Source organism: Orcinus orca, chromosome 5, assembly GCF_937001465.1.
Source record: "Orcinus orca chromosome 5, mOrcOrc1.1, whole genome shotgun sequence".
Lineage (NCBI taxonomy): Eukaryota > Metazoa > Chordata > Mammalia > Artiodactyla > Delphinidae > Orcinus > Orcinus orca.
Genome location: NC_064563.1, coordinates 21,289,829 through 21,314,889, shown reverse-complemented (window position 1 = coordinate 21,314,889; position 25,061 = coordinate 21,289,829). Strand labels below are relative to the sequence as shown.

Sequence of the window (25,061 nt, the reverse complement as noted above, 5' to 3'; positions counted from 1 at the left end):
AAGATATCTCAGAAATGTAATAGTACAGTGCAGACCTGGCAGAAGGTAACCAGTTATCTGGAACTAGGTCTTTGGCATCTTTCCAGATTTGGAACAAAATACTGGACTCTCCCTGGGCATCCGTGAGACAACAGGAGCAATGTCATACCGCAAGTCCAAAATCCAATCAGGAGCAGCCTTCCTTCTCCTCTTATCCAGGCGAAGCCAAAATACTTCTGCACACAGCATGGGCCACCATAAAAAGCAAACAAAGCCACTGTAGATAAAACCAAGCAGTGGGTAAGGCTGTCTTTTGACCTAGAGTCTGAACCCTGGCTCCTCAGTGATGCTCCAGGCCAACGAACAAGAACACGATGGGCATTTTGCTGCCTCTTGGTCCCTCCAGTGCGGTCAGTGTACAGAGCAGGAGGATAAAACAACTCAGTATCTTCCTTAACAATGCAGAGAAGGAAATCCAACCTGCTTTGGCAGTGTGAAAGCAATGCAAATTTGAGTCATGGATGACCATAGCTTCTTATGTGATACAGAAGTTTATTCTGTAACACTAATGGCCCAGCCATATTTTATTCAATTCTAAACCATTAATGAATGCTCATCTTCATTTTACATATTTATCTATACACAACTGAACAAATAGGGAATGTTGGAAATGGCCCTGTGAGAAGTACTGGCCCACAATGCATCTGCTTGGTTTGGGGCATTTGAAGTAGTTAGTATAGGCTCCCTCTGGATTTCTGCTAGAATGTTGATTGAACTAGATCAATGAACTAGACACATAGCATCTGAATTAAAGATTGAGAAATACAATATGAACAAATTAAGCGAAGAAAAAATTTACTATGAATAAAATAATAACTGTCAATAAATTTAAAAATTGACTTGTTTCCTTTATATGACAAATGTAACAGATCTAATTTGACATCTTAAAATGAAGAGATCTATGTGTAATCTATTTTGTGATTTTTATCTTCTTAGGAGTATGTTTTGATATCTTTAACCTTCATATTTAATTTTTTTCTTTTATCAGTTTCTATGGTGTAAACATCCATCAATCCATATTGGTTGACACATATATATATATGTGTGTATATATCTCAAGAGAAAGTAATGCTGCAATCCTTCTCAGCAATTTATTCTAACAATTAAGAACCCTTGGGGCTTCCCTGGTGGCACAGTGGTTGAGAGTCCGCCTGCCGATGCAGGGGACACGGGTTCATGCCCCAGTCTGGGAAGATCCCACATGCCGCGGAGCGGCTGGGCCCGTGAGCCATGGCTGCTGAGCCTGCGCGTCCGGAGCCTGTGCTCCACAACGGGAGAGGCCACAACAGTGAGAGGCCCACATACCGCAAAAAAAAAAAAAAAAAAAAAAGAACCCTTAAGCTAAATAGAATAATTCATTTCACAGGAAACTCTTATTCAATATGTATAATTAGTTTTAGTTAACTTTATTAATGAAATGCTGCAAATCAATTACGTTTGCAATAATCAGCTCCCAAGGACCCAAGAGGGGCCGTTTCCCTCACAAGAGGGGAAGGTGATATACAATTTAGTCGGGAAGCAAATGTAATTAGATTTGATCAGTTGAATATTCCTGTCCTGATGTGGAATTAGGCACATACCCAAGCCTGAGTTTATAGTTGGAAAGAGGTAGAAAAAGCAGCATGACTTAGAAAATGTCTTCATGGTCCTACTGACCACAAACTAACAGCCAAAGTGGGCCTTTGAAACCACAGGTAGACATGTTTTCTTCTGACAGGGCTATGTTTACATTTGTTTTTCGAATCTGAATGTCTTTAAGTAGAAGAGCACAGGAACTCAACTATTTGTCACTCCTTAATGGCACTTCACGCATTTATCTAACTGCCTAAATCCTGATGGCATTTCAGTTTGCAACTATGGTGACCTAGAAGTTTATTATTGAACAGGGGTGGGGTAACCCTAAAGTTCCTTTCTTCTGACTCTAAAATAAGAAGATCAAAGAAATGTCATGACAGTAAAAAAGTCTTCTGAATGAAAGTTATATTAAACACAAGGTATTCCTATTTAGGGCTGCAGTTTGCAACAGATTCTGCTGTTATTCACTCAATAAGTATTTTTATTGGACACCTACATGCCAGTCACTATTTTCAGCATTAAGGACAAAGTGTGAGCAAAGCAGACAAAAATCCCTACCCTCATAGGACTTACATTCTAGTGCATGTAGACAGAAAAACAAGTAAAGTATATATGTTGGATGGCATGAATAATGGAAATAGAATGTGGAGGCAGTGAGGGACAAGGGTACCGTTTGTAAAGGGAGTTTAGGGAAAGCCTGCTTAGTAAGAAGGAAGGAACTATGTGGACATCTGGAGGAAGATGGCTGTATGGAGAGAGCAGAGCAAATGCAAAGGCCCTGAGGCAGCACTATACTGGCATATTCGAGGCACAGCAAATAGGCCAGTATCCAAAAAGCCAGTATTGAAGGGTATAAACTGACAGACTAGAGACATATTTAGAATGGATGCTAGAAGAGGGGAACAAATGAAATTTTTAAACTGAAATGGTTTAAATATTGAAAATGCTTTGAAATATAGTGAAATATTTTCACACAAGAGATTTTAAAAAGAAGTCAGGTCCATGATTCAATCCCCAATGACTGGTTCAGTAGCCATCATGGTCAGGGGTTACGTCTAGAACTCTAATCACTAAAAACCTGCATTTGATGTCAGTTCCTCCTGGACAACCAAGTGACTTGTTTGGCACCTTTGGTATACCCCCAAAACACTTTGCCTATCACTGACCTGTAATCCCATGTCTCTGGGCCTGAAAATAAAACTCCCTGTAACAGAGTTAGTGGTGCATGACATTGCCATTAGATTATTTTTAGTGAAAGCTTTGCCTCCTGACACAAATGCACTGATGAACTTAATAATTCCTGGGGCTACCACTGAATGCAAAATGACTTCATATACTGGTTATTCCATTTAAATTATTTTATCTTCAAGTCCAACAAAAAGAAAATTCTAAATAAAAAGATACATTTGGGATTGTACATGTGGCATCCATCCACATATAACTGAAATAAAATTATTTAATGGAAAATTTCAAATTCAGCCACCTCTAAATATGTAAGATAGTCTGAATGAGAAGGAACAATTCTGACTTTGTATTATTTTTTAGTGGTAGTGTTTTCTCATAATCCCATGCCTTTTTCCTGTCCTGCTATTCTTCAAGATTTCCTAATGAGAATCAGAGAACAGGCATATTTAACAATCTGTATTTGCAGGTTGTAAACAAGAAAATGAAGACTAATAGTTTCTCTCCTGCTAATTTGATTTTCGACAGCTCCTCTCCTACCAGCTTAGGCAAAGGACTTAGTTACTATTTCCAGCAGATGGGGCCAAGGAAAAGACAATCATCTGTGATGTCATGCTTCCCCCAAATAGGCCAGCTGCCTTTCAGGCCTCGGTTAGAGACTTCTAACCGAAGAAATGAGAAGTGATCATGAACAGAACGAGGAAAAAATGCAATTTCCTTTATTCTAGAAAAACAATACTCAGTGGCTGGTTCACGATGCTACAGTAAAACATTTTCATACATTTCTCCTGCACATGTGGAGAGTTATAAGCTATGCACTTAGAAGTAGAAATGCTGATTTGATTTCCAAAGTGGTGGTGATAGAAGGAGGCTTCTGGAAACGGGGCTGTGCTGAGTTGACAGAAAGATAAAGGATTCAGTCCTTAACTGGTAATATGTGACTGGCTCTCTAAACTGAAATATGACCCCAAAAGAACTTCTTCTGGTACAATTCCAGGTCCCAGGGCTAGTTAATGGTACAAATAGTTATTTATACAGGAATGTATTTCCCAGGACCCCTCTTATCATTGACATCTCATAAAATCAGCCCTGCAAAAGAACTAGAACATTCTGAGAACATACAACACGTAACTTTAAATGAGGAAATTTCCTTTTCTCATGCAAAAGCATGAAAGTTGGTTTGAATTGACATGGACTTCTGTCCAGGCCAGGGCCTGTGATTTCAGGAAGCATGTATCTCTTTTGAAACTCTAGTGTGTCCTTGGAAATGGCTGCGTAAAGGCCAAACTGCCAAAGTCTATTCCTTCTCCTCTGAGTAAAATCTTTTAGTTGTATGTCAGTAGCTGGTCTTTGTTCTCCTCAGTGCTTGTTGCAAAATACCACAATTTTCATTCTAAACCCAATAGTATTAGGAAGACAAGTTGAGTTAAAATAATGCCTGTAATTTAATAAGTGTTCTGTCCCTAATAAAAAGCTAGTTAGTCACAGCTTCGTTCAAATCCCTCTCCCCCAGATTTTTCTCCTGAAAGGAGATACTAGACAGCATTTTAGGGAAAACAAACTTTTGTCAATCGCTAAGGATAAGGTAATAAAAGGGTTGAAAATAGCATTTTAAGCATCATGTTTTTTCTTTAAATTCCCTGAGGTTGAACAGATTCTTAAACTTCATTTTTTTAACTGCCCTGAAAATAGTTTGTCTCTCGTTGACTCTTATTCAGGGCAATGTTATATCTTCTTAATCTAGTAGAGTCACAAATTTAAGTCATCAACCTGAGCAAGTAATTGAAATGGTACAATCTTCTCACTCAAAAAAAATAAAAAATAAAAAATCCAGGAGTGAATCATCCTTAAAACTCTCCCAACTTGCAGTCTAGTTTCATGGGTGAAAACTTTGGGAGACCAGTTTGGGAAGCAACCAGAGCCTGGTAGTTTCATACACTTGATCTTATCACCTTCTCACAACAACACTTAAAAGTAACTAGGATTAAAAAAATAAACTTGTTATTTAATATGGTAATAAAGTGTTTTTATGTGGAAAAATAAATAAATAAAATAAAGTATACCTCAGTAAACCTGAAAAAAAAAAGTAACTAGGACTATTGCCATTGTATTATATTGCTATTTTTTTAAATGCAGACACAAAGAGAATGTAATAGTTAACATCTATTAATTGGACACTTAGTTGGTCAGGCACTGGGTTAGTCACTTTATCTCCATTTTCTTAATTCACAAAAACAAAACAAAACAAAACTGCAAGCTAGGTTTTCTTATTGGCTTCATTTTTTCACAGACAGTGAGTCTAAGGGGCCCATCTTGCTAACCAATACCAGGGCAAGAACTGGAATTTTGGACTGACTCCAAAGCCCTAGTTCTCATTTCTCTCCCAGATGTCATCCATCAAATTCTTCAAAGCCTGAGATCTTCCTTTTTTTCAATTAACTGCTATACTAGCAGCATTTTTTTTACGTATATGTATACAAGCAAACACTGTGCTAATATTTAATTATAGGTTTATACTGATGTTGGATGCAAGTATAAGCTAGCATCATCTTGAATAATAGTGGAAGAGTCAGGAGCTCTGAAAGTAATGTTCAGGATTGGGTAGAGCAGGTATTTTTCTGTCACATTTCAGTGAGAAAATTAATTCATATGCCACCAGCCATATGCAGAAATGCAACAGGAAATGACAAACTTAACTACTTTAAATAATCTGGCCTGCAATACAAATTATTGCACTGTGAATTCGTGTCCTTCTGCTGTAGAACTGATCATTTGGATTATATAGGCAAGCGGTGTAAGACATTACTAAAATTATCCTTGAATCCTAGCTTTGAGATCTATATAAAACACTAGGCAGTTTGCCTGAGAACACGTAGAAAACACTTTTTTAAAGGATTGGGATGGGTTATTTTCCCTTCTGTTGAATATTAGCCTTTGAAATGAACTCAGCTGATCTGCTAAATAACATTTGCAAATTGTTGTGTTTTAATAAAGTGACAGACTGAGAGAGAAGCCACACTAGACCTGCTTATGCTTCTGGAGGCGTTACAGACCAGGAACATTATGCAATAATGCCTTTTAAAAGAAGGGAGCCACTTAGCTTAACACCTTGCCTGGCAACAAATGTAGACACTTACTCCAACTCGGGGGTAATGAGAATCTATGAAAATCCAGCATCTAAATCCCAAACCCCTGGTGCAATACATACTCAGTAAATTACCGTTTTTTACCTCTAGTATTTTCAACAATTTCATTTAAGTATGTGAATATATGAGTGTGTGGTGTTTTAGGAGGCCTGCTCTATAATGCTATGGAAAGGTTTCATCACTATTAATCAGGTATGCAGTAAATGGGACATCTCATTTTTTCCATTTCTGGAAGGCTCAGAGCCTTTGCTGCTGCTGGCAGAAGGCAGACCCCAATGCACTATGCTAGTGAAAAATCCCCAGCAAACGTGGAACCCAGTGAAAATGTGGGAGACGCAACTTGCAGTCGCTACCACGGGCAATCATCGCCACCATTACAGCTTTAATCAGGCAAGCCCAGGCTCATGCATTGGTTTATAAAGTTGCAGCAAAGCCTTATAAATTAAGCCTGAAAGAACATTAAGTTTTAGTCTAATCTTGGATCAACAAGAAATTCTTATTTAAAAACCTTCATAAAAGTAGTCAGATTGGTGTTTTAAGAACTAAACCGAATTACACTGCTTTAACTTTTCTTTTGTTGCAATAGGAAAATATATGCTTTAAGAATTAAAGTTAAAACACAGAGATCTTAAAATATGTTGGAGGAAAAACTACTTTACAGAAGATAAATTTGTTCCCTGGACTTGTAACTGGCTGTTGATTTCCGGGTTTCTGAGTGTGAAGGTGTACTGTCTCCTAGACAGAGCAGGGAAGACTTGGTACCCTTCTGAATGAAAGGGTGCCTATTAGCTTTTCTCCTTCATTTCCTAAAGTGTGATTTTTATTCCCTGGTGTTATGTTTTTAAAAGATTTTAAATCTTAAAACATAGAAATAGGTGTTGAAATTGAGAGCTGAAAGTCTCAACCAGTTGGGTATGATTTTTTTAAATAGGTAATACAGACCTCTAGTGGTTGAACAGTTTGAAAGCCTCTGCAAGAAGAGGAAATTGTGCAGCAGGTGCTTGCATTTTTTTTTTTTTTTTTGAATTTTTGCGGTACGCGGGCCTCGCCCGTTGCAGAGCACAGGCTCCGGATATGCAGGCTCAGCAGCCATGGCTCACGGGCCCAGCCGCTCCGTGGCATGTGGGATCTTCCCGGACTGGGGCAAACCCGGTCCCCTGCATTGGCAGGCGGACTCTCAAACCACTGCACCACCAGGGAAGCCCAGGTGCTTGCATTTTAAAGAGGAAAAACTGTTGCTAGTTACAATTACAATGCAAAATTCACATAGTTCATACAAATCAAAAAAAGGTAATACTGTGCAGCAAGGGAAGATGGAGCACTTCCCATCCTTTTAGGTGCTCTCAATTCTCCCAAGACAAGCAAGGACCCCTCCCATCAAAGTCCCAGCAAGAAGTCTGGATCTGTATTCGTTTTCCTCTGAAAGATTAATGTCCAATTCACTTGTTATATGAATGGAGCTGGCAGATATCTGCGTTATGTAAAAATAGATTTCATTTTCCTTGGCACACAGTTTTGCCTCCATGAGACTCTTCTTCCTCTAAACTCCAAGGGCTCCCCGTGAAAATGCAAGAGAATCTCACACAGCCACTGCTTGCCTGTCCTTTCCCAGGTTCTCTCCATGGGGACAGCCACACTCCACTGGACTGGGGCTCAGTGTCTGGGGTGTTTCTCCATCTCTATGAGGTGCAAACTATTGGATCCGTGCACAAGCTTCAGTGATTATTAAATGTCTCTCTAGACCAGCGCTTCTCAAACATGAATTGCTATACAAACTACCTGGAGAATCTTGTTGACATTCAGATTCTGACTCAGTAGGTGTGGAATGGGGCCTGAGATGGCTTTACTAGAAAGCTCCCAGGTGATGCTGACGCTGGCATCCAGGACCACAGCCGGGAGGAGTGAGGAGACGCTCTAACATCTCTAATTTTTTATTACACTTTGTGTTTCACTGATTTCTTCATCTTTCTCTTCTTTTTTACTTCAATGGCATCTCAAAATTTAATTTTTGACTTTATACAACTTTTAAAGTTCTCTTTCACTTGACTATGTACAAAAATCTCTGGGAACCTGTTATTCAAGTATTGTAAAGTTGACCTTACATTTTAAGAATGGATTCAGTGTCATCTGTTTAGTTTGGTGAGTTCATGGTGGTTGTGAGCACCTCTCTAGCACTTGAAGTAATTAGGCATTTGTAACCACAATTAAATACCTGATTAGCCATACTGGGAGAGTGCCTGAGATCGGATTTGTGCATGCTGAAAAACTACCAAGGGCCCAAGGTAACATCCACATCGTAAAATCAGGCAGAATAAAAAGCACGAGCTGAAACCCTTAAGAGTCAACAGATCAGAGTAAAATATGGGAAAAACATTTCTCAGACAAAATCCATCATCCAAATAAGTTCCTATCATGGCATGTTATCAAGCTTAATTTTGAAATCCATAATTTTAGAACTTATGTCATGGGGTAGTCTTGAAAAGCCTCCTACAAACTTTTAACATCCAGTTTCAATCAAAAATAGTATATTAACAGGCTGTAGCATGGAGGGAGTACATAAATTATCATCATTGCCCTGCATGAACAGTAATTCACAGATCTGGCTCAGACACGACTTAGATGAAATAATTAACTATGTATAGTACTTAACAGTATAAAAGTAATTAATCTAGCCGCCTCATACTGGTTTGGCCTAAATAAACATGTAATTAAAAAAAAGCCATAGATTTTATTATTTTTTCACTTAACGTTACTACTTTAGTAAGTTGGAATTTTAATATGGCAGAAGAAAGATATCTTTCCCTTAAAAAAATAACACTTTCTTTTCAAATGTTAAAGTACTAACTATAAGCTGAATGAGTTCTGTTTATAATTGTGCACAGATGTTCTCAATTAATAGTATTATGCATTCTGCTTCACAGGAATTTGGCGAACATGATTATTTTAAATTATGGTGTAAATAAGAAAAAAAATCGATCTTTTTAACCACAAGTCACGTAGACCCTGTTGAGGTACTACAGTTGTATGGCGGTGTAGCTTTGGCAAAATGTTTCAGATAAACTTGTTTTTTGCCCCATGGGTTCTGAGAGGAGACAAGTGGTCTTTGGCTTATAGACCCTTCATCAGCAGGTCCACAAGGTAAAGGGCAGGGTCATTAGTTGGTATGAGGGCAAAAAAATAAGGCAAGTATCCCTTTTGGGCAAGAGAAAAGAGCTCGGGTGATTTCTGCGAGGGAGAAAGAGGTGCACCCCATGCAGGTCTTTTTTTAAAGTCCACTCTCAACGTATGGCTGCTCCTTTGCCTAATTTTTTTTTTTTAATATTTATCTAGTTATTTGGCCGCTCTGGGTCTTAGTTGCAGCACACGGGATCTTCATTGTGGCACATGGGATCTTTAGTTGCCGCATGTGAACTCTTAGCTGCAGCATGTGGGATCTAGTTCCCTGACCAGGGATAGAGCCCAGGTCCCCTGCATTGGGAGTGCAGAGTCTTAGCCACTGGACCACCAAGAAAGTCCCTCCTTTGGGTTCTATATGACCCCATTGCCTAATCATTATATTATTATCCCTATTTCATAAATAGACAAAGAAGAGGAGGAAGCTAAGTAATTCTTCCAAAATTAAATAGCACACAAGATGTAGGTCAAACTCAAACCCAGAGACTTCTACTTCCAGGCAAGATGGAGTGAGAGAGATTTACTGTCTCGCCAAAAACAACTACTAAAATATTATATATATATATGAATATATATATGAATATATATGAATATATATGAATATATATAAATATATATGTATATATGAATATATGAATATATATATGAATATATATATACGAGAAACAATGATTTTCAAGACAGTGGACACCAGGCAACAAAGGACAGTAGTCTCTGAGGGATAGAAGACAAATGAAGTGAGCCCCAGATCACTGCCTGGAGAAAGCTCCAAGCCAGGGCTCAGAAAGGATAATCCAGAAGGAGCTCCCAGGTGTCCGTGAGCTGTGGAGACAGAGCTGGGGTCCAGAGACGCAAGGAGCTAGAGATCACAGAGCAGAGTACCAGACGCTAGAGAGCTTTGCAAAGAAAGAGTGTGGAAATCTGAAAGGTCCTCCCTGTGTTTCAGTGCATGTGAGTAAGTAATCACCCAGAAGGATTAGAGGGCACACTCCACAGAGATTATCCAGAGCCAGAAAATAGTTGTTGTTCCCACGAGCCTGAGGGGTAAAACTCATAATTCATGGGACATCAGGTAGCATATTCACAAGGGTTTTGCCTCAAGAATAGGAAAAAATTAGACTAAATGCTTCTCTGGTCCCACCTAACAAAGCTTAAAAGCCAGATCTGAAGGAATCCAACTGTTCGCAAGTATGTAACTGCTTCCCAGAACAAAGCTGGAGAATTTATATGGGAATACAAAAACATCCAATATCCAACAAGGTGAAGTTCACAGTGCTTAGCATCCATTCAAAAATTACCAGGCATGCAAAGAAGCAGGAAAATAAAATCCATAAAAAGAAAAAAAAATCAATTAATAGAAACAGACCTAGTAATGACACAGATGATAGAATTCCATATGTTCAAGAAGCTAGGGGAAAGTCTGAACATATTGAAGAGACATGGACAATATTCAAATGTCTGAAATAGAATTTCTGGAGCTGAAAACTCAAACCAAGACTTCAGACACTATGACCATGTTCCTTCCACTGCCCCCACCATATTCTTCCCTGGATCATGAGTTTGATCCCAGTGGCCTCATACTTACTACTTGCTTAATACTGAAATTCCCAGATGAATAAATACTTCCTTTCAAGAGGAGTTTAGCAGCTGAAGACAACAGACTTCCCGAAGGCGCTCCACATGGGCCCTTTCCCAACCCACTCTGACTCCCCCACCCCCGAGGCCCTTCTCTGGCTCGTGGAGCAGATGGCATCACTGTCCATGGACTGACACTCCTCTCTGGCATGGACTCCTCAGTAGAGTAGCTACTAGCAGTCCTCAACGTGGCACCTTCCGAATTATAAGAAAGTTTACATCATCAGACCACCATGTTCCATCTCGATTTTCCATCTCACATGAAAACTCTACAGTTTGAAACAGTATGAAATTTGTTCTCTTCACCCAAAATACAATTAAAATGGAAGTTAGTATTGATACTTTTGAAGCTCCCCACCCTTCCCATCCAAGGCACTATGTATAAAACCATGAACTGTGTTCTTCCAGCCAATGAGGCAATTAACCAAAATGTACATGTTGTCCTTTTACAGAATTCAAAATATGCTCATGAGAATTAAACTATTTTTCCAACCAAGCTAAAAAAAAATCAATTTACTTGTCTAGGAAGTTTTATTAGGGCTAGAATTCCAAGAAACGTATATGCTAGCCAAATATTACTGTTCATCAGAAATGCTCCATATGCATCCAGTATTAATCCTGTGTGATTCCCTCAGTCAATGTACCCACTTAACAGCAGATATATTCTCTCTATGTATTTTGTGTGTGTGTGTTCCTAAAGCTGCAGTGAATGAATTTAGAAAAAAAGTATCAAAAACACAAACGTAGCCTTGCTACGTTTGTATCTACATATCTACAAATATGTAGATAATTTCATGCTTGGAGCACCACAGTTCACTTTAGAAACACTTTACTTGACAACGAAGCTTTCAAGAATAAGTATTTTTCAGCACTTACTGAAAATATTTTAAAATCTCACCTCATCACCAGTTATATAACCAGGCCATGTGGTCACTGTGGCTCTATGAAATGGCATCAGGCCCTTTCACTGCTGATCGTCTTTTGGGCACTAGATGATACCTTTTGAATAGATGTTAAAACAATGTGCAAGAAGCACATATCTCAGATTGTGCGCTGTACTCACCCGCGCGGAGACATCACTTTAGTGAAATGCAACCACAGCTCTAGAACACGTAACAGTCTCTTTACCAAAATATAAAAAGGGAAAAGGAAAGGTAAGTTGCTGGCAAGATCAAAGAAGCGGGGAGGTGCAGTACCAGCTGCCATTCTGAGACAGTTCGCAGACTCTGCACCAGGCTAGTCTCGTGAGAGCAGGGGCGGGTAATACCGCATCCCATCATATCTCTTTGTTTTCCCACTACCCGCTACTCCTTGGTCATGGATTATTGTTGAATGTGGAAATGGAATGGGGGATGTCTAACAACAGCACACTTCAAGTATTTAGTGTATTATAAAAACACTGGAATGGGGGTTTGCAGCATTTGCTGGGGCTTGAAGTCTGTTTTCTATTTTTTTTTTTTTTTTTGCGATACGCAGGCCTCTCATTGTTGTGGCCTCCCCCGTTGCGGAGCACAGGCTCCGGACGCGCAGGCTCAGCGGCCATGGCTCACGGGCTCAGCCGCTCGGACCGGGGCACAAACCCATGTCCCCTGCATCGGCAGGTGGACTCTCAACCACTGTGCCACCAGGGAAGCCCGAAGTCTGTTTTCTTAATTGTAAAATTAGGCCTGGATCCTGAGTTGTAAATTGGCAGCCCTTGGACCAAATTTGGTCTGCAAAAGAGTTCTGTTTACTTCCACGCAGTGTTGATTTTTTTCTCATTTGCTTTAGTTGAAAATATTTCAAAATAGGATACTCCATGTAAAATTTGAAATTTCCAGCTTATCTTAAAAAATCAGCCTGTATCTTCCCCTCATCACGACTGGCACAATTAAGAATCCCCATCCCCACCTCCTCTGAGAAAGGGGAAGTGTCCACCACCATGGTCCACCACCATACCCACTTCACCCATCTCTGTTGCTCCCAGCCCCTATTAGTATTTAAATATGTGAACCCTGAAGCATGTAATTTCTAGGGCCCATTCCAGCAGTAAAATGTCCTGAATCTCTGACTCAAGTTGTCTCAATAAAAGCAAAAGACTATACAGAATAATATTTCAACTACATTCTAGGTTAAAACAGACTTTGCTTGGGTAGCCTGACAACCAAGACCCCATTTAGAATATCGTAATTGTGTATGTTTACAGGGACAAAGGGCATACATATAGTTTGTAGGTCACCCACCCGGCGGGTATGGAATTTGATTGTATCGCGAATGTGCCCCTCCTACAGTCTCGTTGTGGCTTCTTCTTTGTCTTTGGATGTAGAATATCTTTTTTGGTAGGTTCCAGTCTTTTTTGTCAATGGTTGTTCAGCAGTTTGTTGTGATCTTGGTGTTTTCGTGAGAAGAGGTGGGCTCAAGTCCTTCCTGTCCACCATCTTGTCTCTGCCTCCCCTGGTGTCTCTAAGGGCGTACATATATATGCCTGTATTTCTCTCAAGAAGAAAAGCAATAAATATGACCCCTAAATTTCCTTCCATAGCAGAAATTTCTGTGACTTCCTGATCTACACTGAGACAAAACTACACTCCAAACCTAAATCGAAAGTCCATAGTTACAGAATGACTTTTTCTGTAAAGAGAACATCTTAATTTGTTGATGTAACATGAAGCATGTTATTTATCTAGAGAATGGCTTTTAAGCGGATCGTTGGCATGCATATAACAATGCCTACTGAAACAGACTGATTCCTAGACATATTTTCTCTGTATCAGAACCTCTTCATATCCAAAATTATTAGCATACTATGTTATTCTCACAAAGTTCTAATGAACTGCACAAATCTGCCTGCTCTATTCTGAGTACAAAAATATTTAGCCTAATTTGTTTTTCCATTATTTTATATAGTAATAAAGTAATATCAAAAATGTTATTACCAGGGGCTTCCCTGGCGGCGCAGTGGTTGGGAGTCCGCCTGCCGATGCAGGGTACACGGGTTCGTGCCCCGGTCCGGGAAGATCCCACATGCCGCGGAGCGGCTGGGCCCGTGAGCCATGGCCGCTGAGCCTGCGCGTCCGGAGCCTGTGCTCCACAACGGGAGAGGCCACAACAGTGAGAGGCCCGCATACCGCAAAAAAAAAAAAAAAATTTTATTACCAGAAATAATACAGTGTTTTATAATTATTAGAAAGTGAATCTCATGAAGTCATATTAAAAAACAACAATTACCACATGTTAAGTCAGATAATTCAAGGAAGAGACGTATGAATACTAGGGGGGGTCTTGGCAAAGATATTTTTTTCTCTCAATCCTATGCTTTGAAGGAAATTTTTGCCATTTAATTAAAGTATGCTTCATCAACCAAAGGTCTATAGTATGGTATTTTCCCCCCTCTAGCTTAAAGTACTCTTAAAATCATCTACACTTTAGGTGTTCACACCTTCACTTCTTTTAAAAATGGATCCTTCCTGGATCCTTTACATTGCTTTATGGGATTAACAACAAATTGTATCACCATACTGTATTGTATTGACAGAGCTCTAACATCATGCCAATCTGTTTCTTAGCCATGTGTAATAATGTGACAACTTATACATATATATAAATTTATGGGGTAATTCACTTAGTATTTGGTGGGGACATATGAATATATACTGAGAATATATAAAATGATAGTAAAAATAGATATTTATTGAGTGTTTAATATATGGCAATCTTTTTTCCCCCATGTTGTATTTAACCCTCATGTTAACAGCAAGTTTTTATCCTGTTTTAAAAGATGAGGACACTAAGGCTCAATGAGGATGAGTAAATTAGCCAGTTACAAGATTAGTCAGAGGTTGAGCCAGGATCTTACCTTTGTGACTGCAAAGCTTACGGTTTGTTTCCCATGATGCCTGCCAGCCACCAGACTCTGCTAACGTTGATTAAATTAATGTTCCCTTTTAAAATTCTAAGTACTGAATATATACCTCTTGATATATAGATTAGCTTTCCACTTCAGCCATATATTAAACTTGTTTTATGGTATATAGTCTGTTCACACTGAATGAGTATGATAAATTATCTTTTGAGGAAATTATTTTAAACGTAGAATCTTACAACATTCTTACAAGGGCGAGGTCGACGCTTTATCATCTCATTCCCATTGGTCAGAGCAAGGTCCAGTGAAGGTTTAATGATTTGCCTACGGTCTCAATTTCTAGAATGGCAAAGAAAAAGCCACCAAGTCCTCCACCCCCCAGTTCCAGACTACTGTTTGTTCTCAGTCTTTTTTTTCCCTCTGTTAAACCCTGCAATCAACTGATTTCTACTCTTCAGCTTCTTAAATTATGTTGCTTTTTTACTTACCACTATTGGTTTTATATATTAAGATTCAGCATCAGCATTTACCATATCTTTTAACTTCCTAATTCTGAGTGCTTCCATCTGATTGCTTATTTTTGAACCTTATGGGCTTTTTCTTTATTTCAGTTTTATCCCAATTATCCAGGAAAGGCTGCCTGAGTCTTCTGAAAGCTCTGATGTTCTCAATGAAAAGACCTTCTGAATGACCTTGTTTGTCTCCCATGGAGTTGCATATCACAACTTCAAATGTCCCACTAAAATGTTACCCATTTGGCATCAGTATACAGAAAAGGCTGCATTCTGTGATAAGAAGTACAGCAGTGTTTTCCTAGTGAGAGAACAGAGTCCTCAATGGTTTTGGGGAAGTATAATTTCCTCAGATTTAGCTGGTATTTCAAACACAATGGTGCTTTTCTTCTAGAACTAGTCAGTAAGAAATTTGTAGGGAAAAATACCACAGGAACCAATAAACAATTAAAATTTTGGTCATAGAACTCTATTAATATTGGTCCTTTAGAAACCCTTTTTTTTTTTTTCAGAAATGTTCTTCGGCTACAAAAACAACTACTCGTTGCCCTTATGGATCAGTAAAGCAGTTGGGCAGAAGAGACAAGTAACAGAGACTCAAACTAAGTAACTGAAACTCTTTGGTTGACAAACTGGGAGAGATTATCATTTGTAACTAGGTATGTTTATCCCTCTCTAACTAGGTATGCTTATCCCTCTCTTACTTTCCTCTACTTGGTTTAATTCTCATTAGAGCCTTGATGACAGGCTACATTCAATGTGTAGAGAAAAAAAGCCTAATGTGAATGCAAAGATGAATTTACATTCAAATATTTTACAGTCAGTTTAGACACTAATGACTCAGATTGACACAGCAGTTGCCTATGGCAGTGACGCCACCAGAGGGCAGGGTTTGACTTCCGGACCTGGTGGCTGCCTTCCTCCAGAGGCAACCTTGGAGCTACTATAAGAGCTATCAAATCCTTAGAAGCCCTTATAATGAATCTAAGCTCAAATTCTCTCTTCCATTGTTCTTGTACAGAATCCTAGAATTCTGGAAAATACTTAGAGAGGATAATTTCTAGAATGATCTGACACAACAGATATTTAGTCAACTGACAATTTTAGAGCCCCTACTAAGTATTCAGCATGACCTTGAACATTTAAAGGCTACCTGACAGAATTTTATCTTTTGAGGGATCTATAGTTTCCCTGGGAAGATATGAATATAATACCACCAATAAAAAAGACTGTATAGTTAACTTATTCCACGAAAGATAAGAACTACAGGTCATCAAGAATTGAAAGGGGAAAAAACAAAGTCCAGACCAGAAAGATTTCTCAACATCAGTACCACTGACATCTTAGACTAGATAATTCTTTGCTGCAGGGGTCTATCCTGTGCCTTGTAAGATGATTAGCAGTATCTTTGGTCTCTACCCACTAGATGCTAGTAACACTCCCTCCTCCCTTTCCCCCTGTTATCGGAACCAAAAATGTCTCCAGACATTGCAAAATGTCCCTGGAGGGCAAAATTACCTGATAGAGAAGCACTTAACCAGAGTATATAGAGATGACCTTACAAAAAAAAAAAAAAAGAACTGAACCTCGAAACTTTAGAATGTCAGAAATGTAAGGACCTGCTCTCTAAGCCTCAGTTTCCTCATCTGAAGAGTGGGAATAATGGTGCCTTCCCTGATAGGTCTTGTATTAGTTTGCTAGGACTGCCATAACAAAATAACAATAGAAATTTATTTTCTCCCAGTTCTGGAGGCTAGAAGTTCAAGATCAAGTTGCCAGCAGGGTTAGTGTCTGGTGAGACCTTCCTTTTTCACTCGAAGACAGCCACCTTCTCACTGTCTTCACATGTTTTTTTCCTCTGTGCAAGCACATTCCTGGTGTGTCTTCCTTTAATAAGGACACCAATCCTACTGGATTAGGGCCCCAACCCTGTGACCTCATTTAACCTTAATTACCTCTTTAAAGGCCCTATCTCCAAATATAGTCACATTGAGGATTTAGGCTTCAATGTATGAATTTGGGGTTGGGGGGACACAATTCAGTTCATAACAGGGCTCTTACAGAGATGAAAGCAATTAGCATAATACTTGGCATATAGTAAGCATTCAATTAATCATAAATGTTCCTATTGTTAATATTAAGCCACTATTATTATAAGTCCCCCATGTGAATCAGATACCAGCTGAAGCACAGAAGAGTATAAAACAATAAGTTTATTTGAACACTTGTGTGTAACTTTGTGCTGAAGTTATGCAGCTAAAAAGTTTAAATTGACATTTTCCCCATTGACGTAGCTAATTATTTCAAAGATGTTCTGGCTTCCTTTATGCGAAGGTCAAAGGGCAGTAGATCCTGCATCCCCAGCATCTGATGAGTAGTAAATGACCCAGAAATAAGCTTTTAAGTGCTTTGGGGAATTTCTTTGTGTAAAGAAATTCTGTGTAAATATTTCTTGGGAGTGAGGGTGATTAAGTTCACCCTCTTAATTTGATTTATGTTTCACCTATCTCACAGGAGATAAGAACAAAAATAAACTAGGGAGGAAAAGAAATAAACAGTTTTGAACAGTTGTGGTCTTGAGTTGGAACCAAAAAACCGTGGAGATTTTGAAATTGCAAAGGAACATGGGCCTTCTTCTGCCAAAAAACTTGTTTATAAAAACTAGAGAGTGTCAGATATTTCTACCACACTGGCTTATCATTTGAAATTTCTGCTGGCTCAAGTGAAAGTGTGCTGTCCGATATCCTACTGTGGGATTTCCTCCTTAACCACAGTTGCTTTCCGATCAGAGGCTTGTGACTTTAAGGACCAGAACGCAGTCGGCTTAGCCAGCCAGAAGAACAAGAGGAGAGGTTTCATATCTCATGATAAAAAGGAAGCACTAACGGGGGAATAAATGGAGTCAACGCTGACAGTTGCTGAGTTGAACAGTTTTATTGTTGGTAATAAAAGCAGAAATTGCTTGCTGAAAGTGAAGGTGACAAAAGACAGAAATTGCTATGGCAAAGTTAAAAACAAGAGGAGATGGTGGTCTTGGTGTGGTACAGAATGTTTGAAAACATTCACCTTGTCCTTAAAGAGCTGCTGCTGTATGAGTAATGTGCCACTTCACTGCATAACCTTGTATGCAGAAATGCTATATTTCCCCTGTACAAACCAAGGGATGCATTTATTCTACGTTTAGAGGAGAAACAAACAATCGAAGGCAAAGAGGTGCATTATCTTATGCAGTTCTCTTGGAAACAGTTCATTTTTTTGTCCTGCTCAGACTGCACACAAATACTGGGAATATATTTTAATTTCAAATCTGATAGGTGACATCTGGTAACTCATTTATTGCTAATGAAGTTTTCACAGGAAGCAGCAGTCACCGGTATCTCATCGTATTTTTCAGTTGGCAAAGTGTTGTTTACCTTTTATTGGCCCAGCATCCGTGCCTCTTATCACAGGGTGATTAATTAGAGAACACAAGTAGCCCCACATAGAAATGAATGGAGAGGTAAATAATGGGAGATAGAATGGTCTAAACTTTTTTTTATTAAAATCAGTGGTGTAGTATCACTGTAATTTATATTTTAAAATTATATAGGTATTCAAGAACATGATTAGAGCTGGAAAAACTGGTCAAGAAGCTCACTAGCAGTGCCTTCAAGCCCCTCTCTGAGCCTTTCCACCCCTTTCTGGTCCTTTAGCTTCTTCTCCTTCCAGAATCACATGCAGTTTTCCAATCCTTCTTATCCATATTTGCTTGCAAGGGAAAAATTGGTCATTTATACCACAGTGGATTTTAATAATACTAACAAAAGTCTTAAAGCTACAGGATCTCATAGCATCTCCACATACATGATCTCATTTGATGTTCACAATGGTATTGTGAGCCAGACTGGACAGATATTTTTTCACTTCATCATTATCATGAACTTCATTATCATTATTTTCCAGATGAATAAGATGAGTCGTAGGTTTGGTGAAAAGCTAAAAACTTCATAGCTCGTAAGAGGTAAATCGTGTACTTGATTCAGGTCTTTGGTTCCCAGCACCACGCTCTTCCACGGCCTTAACTCTGGCTCTCACCTGAGTCAGCATGTCTTCTCCTGCAGGTAGATCTTGGTTCTAATGGGGGTATAGATGTGGGTATCGTCCACCCCACCCCTGTCAAAGAAATTCCAGACATCTAGGAGTAGGTGCAAGGGTTATTTGACTAGATGACTCCTGTTCGGCTCCCCTTAGCTACTCCAATCCTGAAATACACAGTTCAATGTGTAATTCTCAAGCTGCATTTAGGAATTTGTCCTATTTCTTCAGGTTTTAATGCCTCAAAGGGGCCAAATGAAAACATTTCAGCTGATGGCACTTTTGTTGTTTGTTGTATTTGGTTTTGCCTATGAGTCGTGACAGGCACAGAGCACATAAGCAAGGGTTACAGATGAAGATGCCAGTAGGGCAGTGGTTTTTAAATGTTAGCATGCATCAGAATCACCTGGAGGGCTCATTAAAATTTTGTGGGACCTCACCCACAGGGTTTCTAATTCAGTAGGTCTGTGGTGAGGCCTAAGATTTGCATTCCCAAGGGATTCCCAAGTGATGGTGACGCCGCTGTTCCAGGGACCACATTTTCAGGACCATTGCTAGAAGGGCTAGGTAGGTGACTTACATGAGGGAAGCACATGTGCTGTGCTGTCCAGTTCAGTGGCCTGCCCCAAGTGGTGACTGAGCACTCGAAGTGTGGCCAGTTTCAACTAAGATGTGCTGGAAACAAACTATACTCTGGCTTTTGAAGACTTGGTACAAAAAAAAAAAAAAAAAGGAAACTATCTCAATAATTGTTATATTGATTACATGTTGAAATGACAATATTTTGGGTATATTGGGTTAAATAAAATATATTACCAAAATTAATGTCACCTGTTCCTTTTTATTTTTTAATGTGGCTACTAGAAAATGTTTAATTACATATGTGGCTCACATTGTATTTCTTTTGAACAGCACTGACCTAAAGAATCAGAAAATAGAGAATGGTGGGGATTAGTGAACCACAGAGTATTCAAATCCCAAAAGCTATAAGCACTTTGGGGGCCAAAGAAAATATATCTGTCAATCAGATTTAGCCTGAGGGTCCCACGTTGTACACAAACATTTGCTGCTACAATGTAAATGTAGAAGCTATACAATATCTTATCATTTTACCTTTCAGCATTAATCAAGTACCTTGTTACAATTCTTGAAGCAAAAGCATTAGATTACAATAATCAAAAATATTTCTGCTGAATTTCTGAATGAAAAAATTCCATTAATCTTTTGAAGTTCTGAGTTTTCTTTCATGAAGTTCATTTCATTTAGCCTTGCATTATAGAAAGCTTATATTTTCAAAGTGTCTCCATACCTTCCAAAGACCTCACTTTTTAACTTTAACAATCTATGAAATAGAGGTGAGAACAGGTATTGGTATTCCCATTCCAAATACTTTGTAATATTTAAGGGATAACAAAGTAAGAGATTAAGTTACCTATGTATGATTTTAGTGACAAAACAAGCCATTGGACAGGACTCTATTCCAGTGCTTTCTCTGTCAAACCATTCTAATCTCTCTCCATTTTTATGACATTCTAATGTAAAAAGTAAAATTAAAAGTAGTATACAAAACTGTATTTGAAAAAAAATGTAACTCTGTGATAAAAATCAAATGGACATAACCCTTACAGAATTCATTTTCTTGGCACAAAAGCCCATTTAGCTCATCAAAACACTGACAATATAATACTTTGAAGTATTATTCTAAATAGTATATTACTGTGAGGTTCCTCTGCCCTCACCTCTATGTTTTATCTGGGCAACTGAACCACTCTGAGTATATGCTAAACTTTAAAAAGTTGTATTTTCCCCACAGAGAATCTGAGAATAGGTTCATTTTGAATAAGTTATTTTAACAATAACATATTGTGCCACCTTTTTCATAGGATGATATAATCTTGACTCCCTAACTGCAGGGCATACTTTTAATTTTGACTTGCAGCCATGAATCAATCTGTCTTTACCCTTTCACCTGGAATTGCCAGTGAATAACACAAGGGATGTCTGAGAGGCTCATAGTCTTTGACCATAAATGGAGTGAAAACAGCTAGTCTAGATGGCGTCCAAACCTATAATCTTGACCTCATCAACCTGGAGTCACAACCAGCTATCCAAATGCTCTGCTGGGGAAACATTTCTTTGGGTTAATAGTTAATCTAAAAAATGGGGTGGGGGGGGAACGCACTGTCACTATAACATAATGAGCTTAAGTAGAGTTTCTTTATTCATCTTCAGTAAAAGGTAAAATTCTTTTCATTTCATTTTAAATAAAAAAGAGTTTTTATATTTAATTACAGAATGTTATTAACTCATTGTGATACTAATAATATCTGTATCAATAGACAAACAAATAGCTGGCTGATTTAATGATTTACTGGGTAATTTCTACTTGTCGAGCCATTATTGTATACCTTTTGTATACCTACCTAATATATATCTTTTGTAGATTGTATACAAAAGATGTATACCTATTCAGAAGAGAGATTATGAAATTTCAGTGTTTCAGGAGATTTTCTGAAGCATGTACCAGCTCCCCGACGATACAGAAACCTAGAGAAGCTAAGTGACTGGTTCAAGGTCACCTTGCTAGTGAGTGGGAAAGCCAAAATTAGAACCCAAGTCTCCTTACACATTGTGCAGGACCAATTTGTAGACTATCATCCAAAGAATATTTCTGCTTCAATTAGGACACTGGGTAATTTGGGGAAACATGTACAATATACTGAATATTTAATCCTTCTAGCTTCATTTAAAATTTATGGTTATCTGATTTGCATAACAGTAAAAACTTCAATCTGAAATGAATTGCCATGTCATATACCATATATGGTTATATGCCATAACCTCTAACATAAAACTCATAATACATAATTCTATACTATTATCATCATTTCTTAAGGGTATAAATTAATTAGTGCATCCTTTCCTTCCCAATAACTTTCCTCATACCCCTTAAAGTGGAATTTGAAAAGAAATAAGCAGTGTCTGCTCCCGATTTAAAGTCTCAAAGAGGCAAATGTGGAGTGGCTTCACAGATGAAATCTGGGCTTTTGTTCACAAGTTGGATAAAGCAGCTGTTGTTGACTGAGATGCCCACCTAGGAGCTGCGTTTTTCATCTTTAGAAAAAGAAAAGCTTGTAAACAGTCTCCGAAAGCCATATATTTAAAATGAGGGGGCTTCCCTGGTGGCGCAGTGGTTGAGAGTCCGCCTGCCAATGCAGGGGACACGGGTTCGTGCCCCAGTCCGGGAAGATCCCACAGGCCGCGGAGCAGCTGGACCCGTGAGCCATGGCCGCTGAGCCTGCGTGTCTGGAGCCTGTGCTCCGCAACGGGAGAGGCCACAACAGTGAGAGGCCCGCGTACCGCAAAAAAAAAAAAAAAAAAAAAATGAGGTTTCTTCCACCTTGATGGCCAAGATACTGATCTTTCAAAATGTGGTTATGATTCCCTCAGGGAGATTCTATGAGTCCATAAATTTGAGGAAGTTGGAAGTAGTAAAGGACAGGGGTTCATGTATGTACAAGCTTTCTTCCAAGTTAGATGTTATTTTCCTTTTCTCCTAGTCTCTGGAACACTACTCTTTCTAAACTCACTGAAGAACCTTCCATTGCCTTCTATATTTAACATAAAAAGAATATTTTCTACTAACACCAGTGCGTCAAAGGAAGATTATTAAGCACCTGGTTAGACTTAATCACATATCTTTCATCCCTATCTTTCCTTTCTGAAATTTAAAAAAAAATCATACTACAGAAATAGCCAAGAGTTTAGGATAGCCATGAGTGGGAGGAAATAGCATAGGAATGAAGAGAGTTGTTTGGCGAGCTTGGGATATTCATCACAACTGACTTGTTTAAACTATAATCTATGATAAATTGGAGCTTCTCGAGTGGAGAGAAATTTAATTGTAGTTTAGTGTTATATTATTAGATATTGAAGTACTGAATAATTTCCAAGAAGCAAAAATTTAGGATTAATATTTTACTTTCCTTGAAATTTATACCCTGACTTGGAAGGAATTTCTGAATTTCCTTTCTTAAAGCTGAGTTCTTTAGGTTCTTGGGCTGTTTTGGACAAAGCAAAGGGGAGGACTGGTTGAGGATGACAGAATATTTAACCACCGTCACTACAGTTGGTTACATATGGTATGAGCAGAAATAAAAAAGTAGCTTGCGCTGTTTTCATTTCTTGTGAGGGCAGGCCACGGTGGATGACATTGACTTAGGAAGAGGGCCAGACACCACTACTTACCACGTAGACATACCACACTTGCATTCATTAAGTTTGAAGAGATTGAATCTTAAGTATGTAATTAGTATGGCATTAATAATTTTAATAAAATATCTTTTGTGTTAAGAGAAAGATTAATCTGGGAATTGCAGAGGCAAACAAAATCATCTCCAAGAAAAGTACTTAACGTAGAGAAGTTAGGCGGGAATTGCTGACCAAAAGCACTGCATTCTCCTGTGGATCTGACTTGAGAGTAATTCTGGTCACCTGCCTTATGATGCAGGCTCTTTGCCATGCTCCCTTCGTCATGGCTGCCAGCATTACGGGCCTGGAGGAAAGTGTCACCCAGAAAGGCCTGGATGCTTCATCAAAGGTCAGGATGGGGCAGGGAGCGCAAGAAGAGGGACAAGACTATACTTCAAAGCTTATTGGATCCAAGAAACCTAACCATTATCACCAAATAATGTGTAGGGCAACTTCCAGTCAAGATGAAGATAATGGATTAAGCAATCATGGATATTACCTTTTTTCTCTAAATACATAAAATATCCCATTACAGCTCCATATAAGAATTGAGACCACAGGGGCCAGAGAAGAACCAACACCAGATACACAGCTGAGATAGAGTTCTAATGACTTTACCAGAATGGAAGTAAAGGCCATTAAGCTCATGTACTGAAGGCCACGGACACTGGGTTTCCTGGTTAAAGCCAGGACTGGAAAATTACTTCCCATTGTGACCAAAGACTAAAATAACTTCTGTAGACGGGCAAAAATTTGAGAATGGGTAGAGGGCCTAATCTGCAGTATCTGCAAAGTAAGGGGTTGGAAACTAGGCTGAGAATTGGCATTAAAACTTTTCCAGATCAAGTGAGTGTTGTATGCCCAAGCAGAAATTTTACCACCACTGCCATCCACTCAGGCCTACTAAAGAAGTTAATTCCTACTAGAGATTAACTCGCAAAGATTATGAAACCTAAAATGAAGGCAAATGCCAAGTAACAGCGTCTATAGATGAAACAAATAGAATTTATACCTGAAGAACTACAAATAGTAAAGCAATTGGATAGGGGCTTTTCACACACAGATGTTCAGAACGGTTAAGGAGATAAGGGTAGAAATAGACCCCATAAAATAAGAACAGAAGGTTAAGAAATAAGAACAAGTGGATTTGAAAAAGAAACAAGTAGAAACCCTAAAAATCTGAATGCCAACTTCTATGATTCAGTGAATTCACAAATGGATACTAACAGTTGTTCCCTGTAGAATGACTCATTCATTACTAGGGGAAGAACACACAGGAGCAGAAACAGTTGCTTTCTAATGTCTGAATTATAAGATAGGAGCAATAAAGAGAATGCCTTTTGAACAGGATGGTGTATTGAGCTGTCCAGCACTACAGGCAAATAACAAACACTGGCCTACTCTTTTTGATATTTAAGAAAGATATTTTGGGGCACAGTGGTTAAGACTCCATGCTCCCAATGCAGGGGGCCTGGGTTCGATCCCTGGGCAGGGAACTAGATCCCAGGTGCATGCCGCAACTGAGAGTTCACATGCCACAACTAAGGAGCCCCAGAGCACAACTAAGGAGCCTGCTGCAACTAAGACCCAGTGCAACCAAATAAATAAATATTTTTAAAAATAAATAAAAGG

At 38.8% G+C, this 25,061-nt stretch overlaps 1 protein-coding gene across 1 annotated transcript in view; it reads left to right on the top strand.

Annotated features, from left to right (window-relative positions):
* Positions 1–25,061, top strand: part of AGTR1 (angiotensin II receptor type 1) — a 44,900-nt gene that overhangs the window by 13,074 nt on the left and 6,765 nt on the right. Inside the window, exon 3 of the mRNA XM_004278198.4 lies at positions 15,617–15,763. The gene's annotated coding sequence lies outside the window, so the exon portion shown is untranslated. The remainder of the gene's footprint in view (positions 1–15,616; positions 15,764–25,061) is intronic.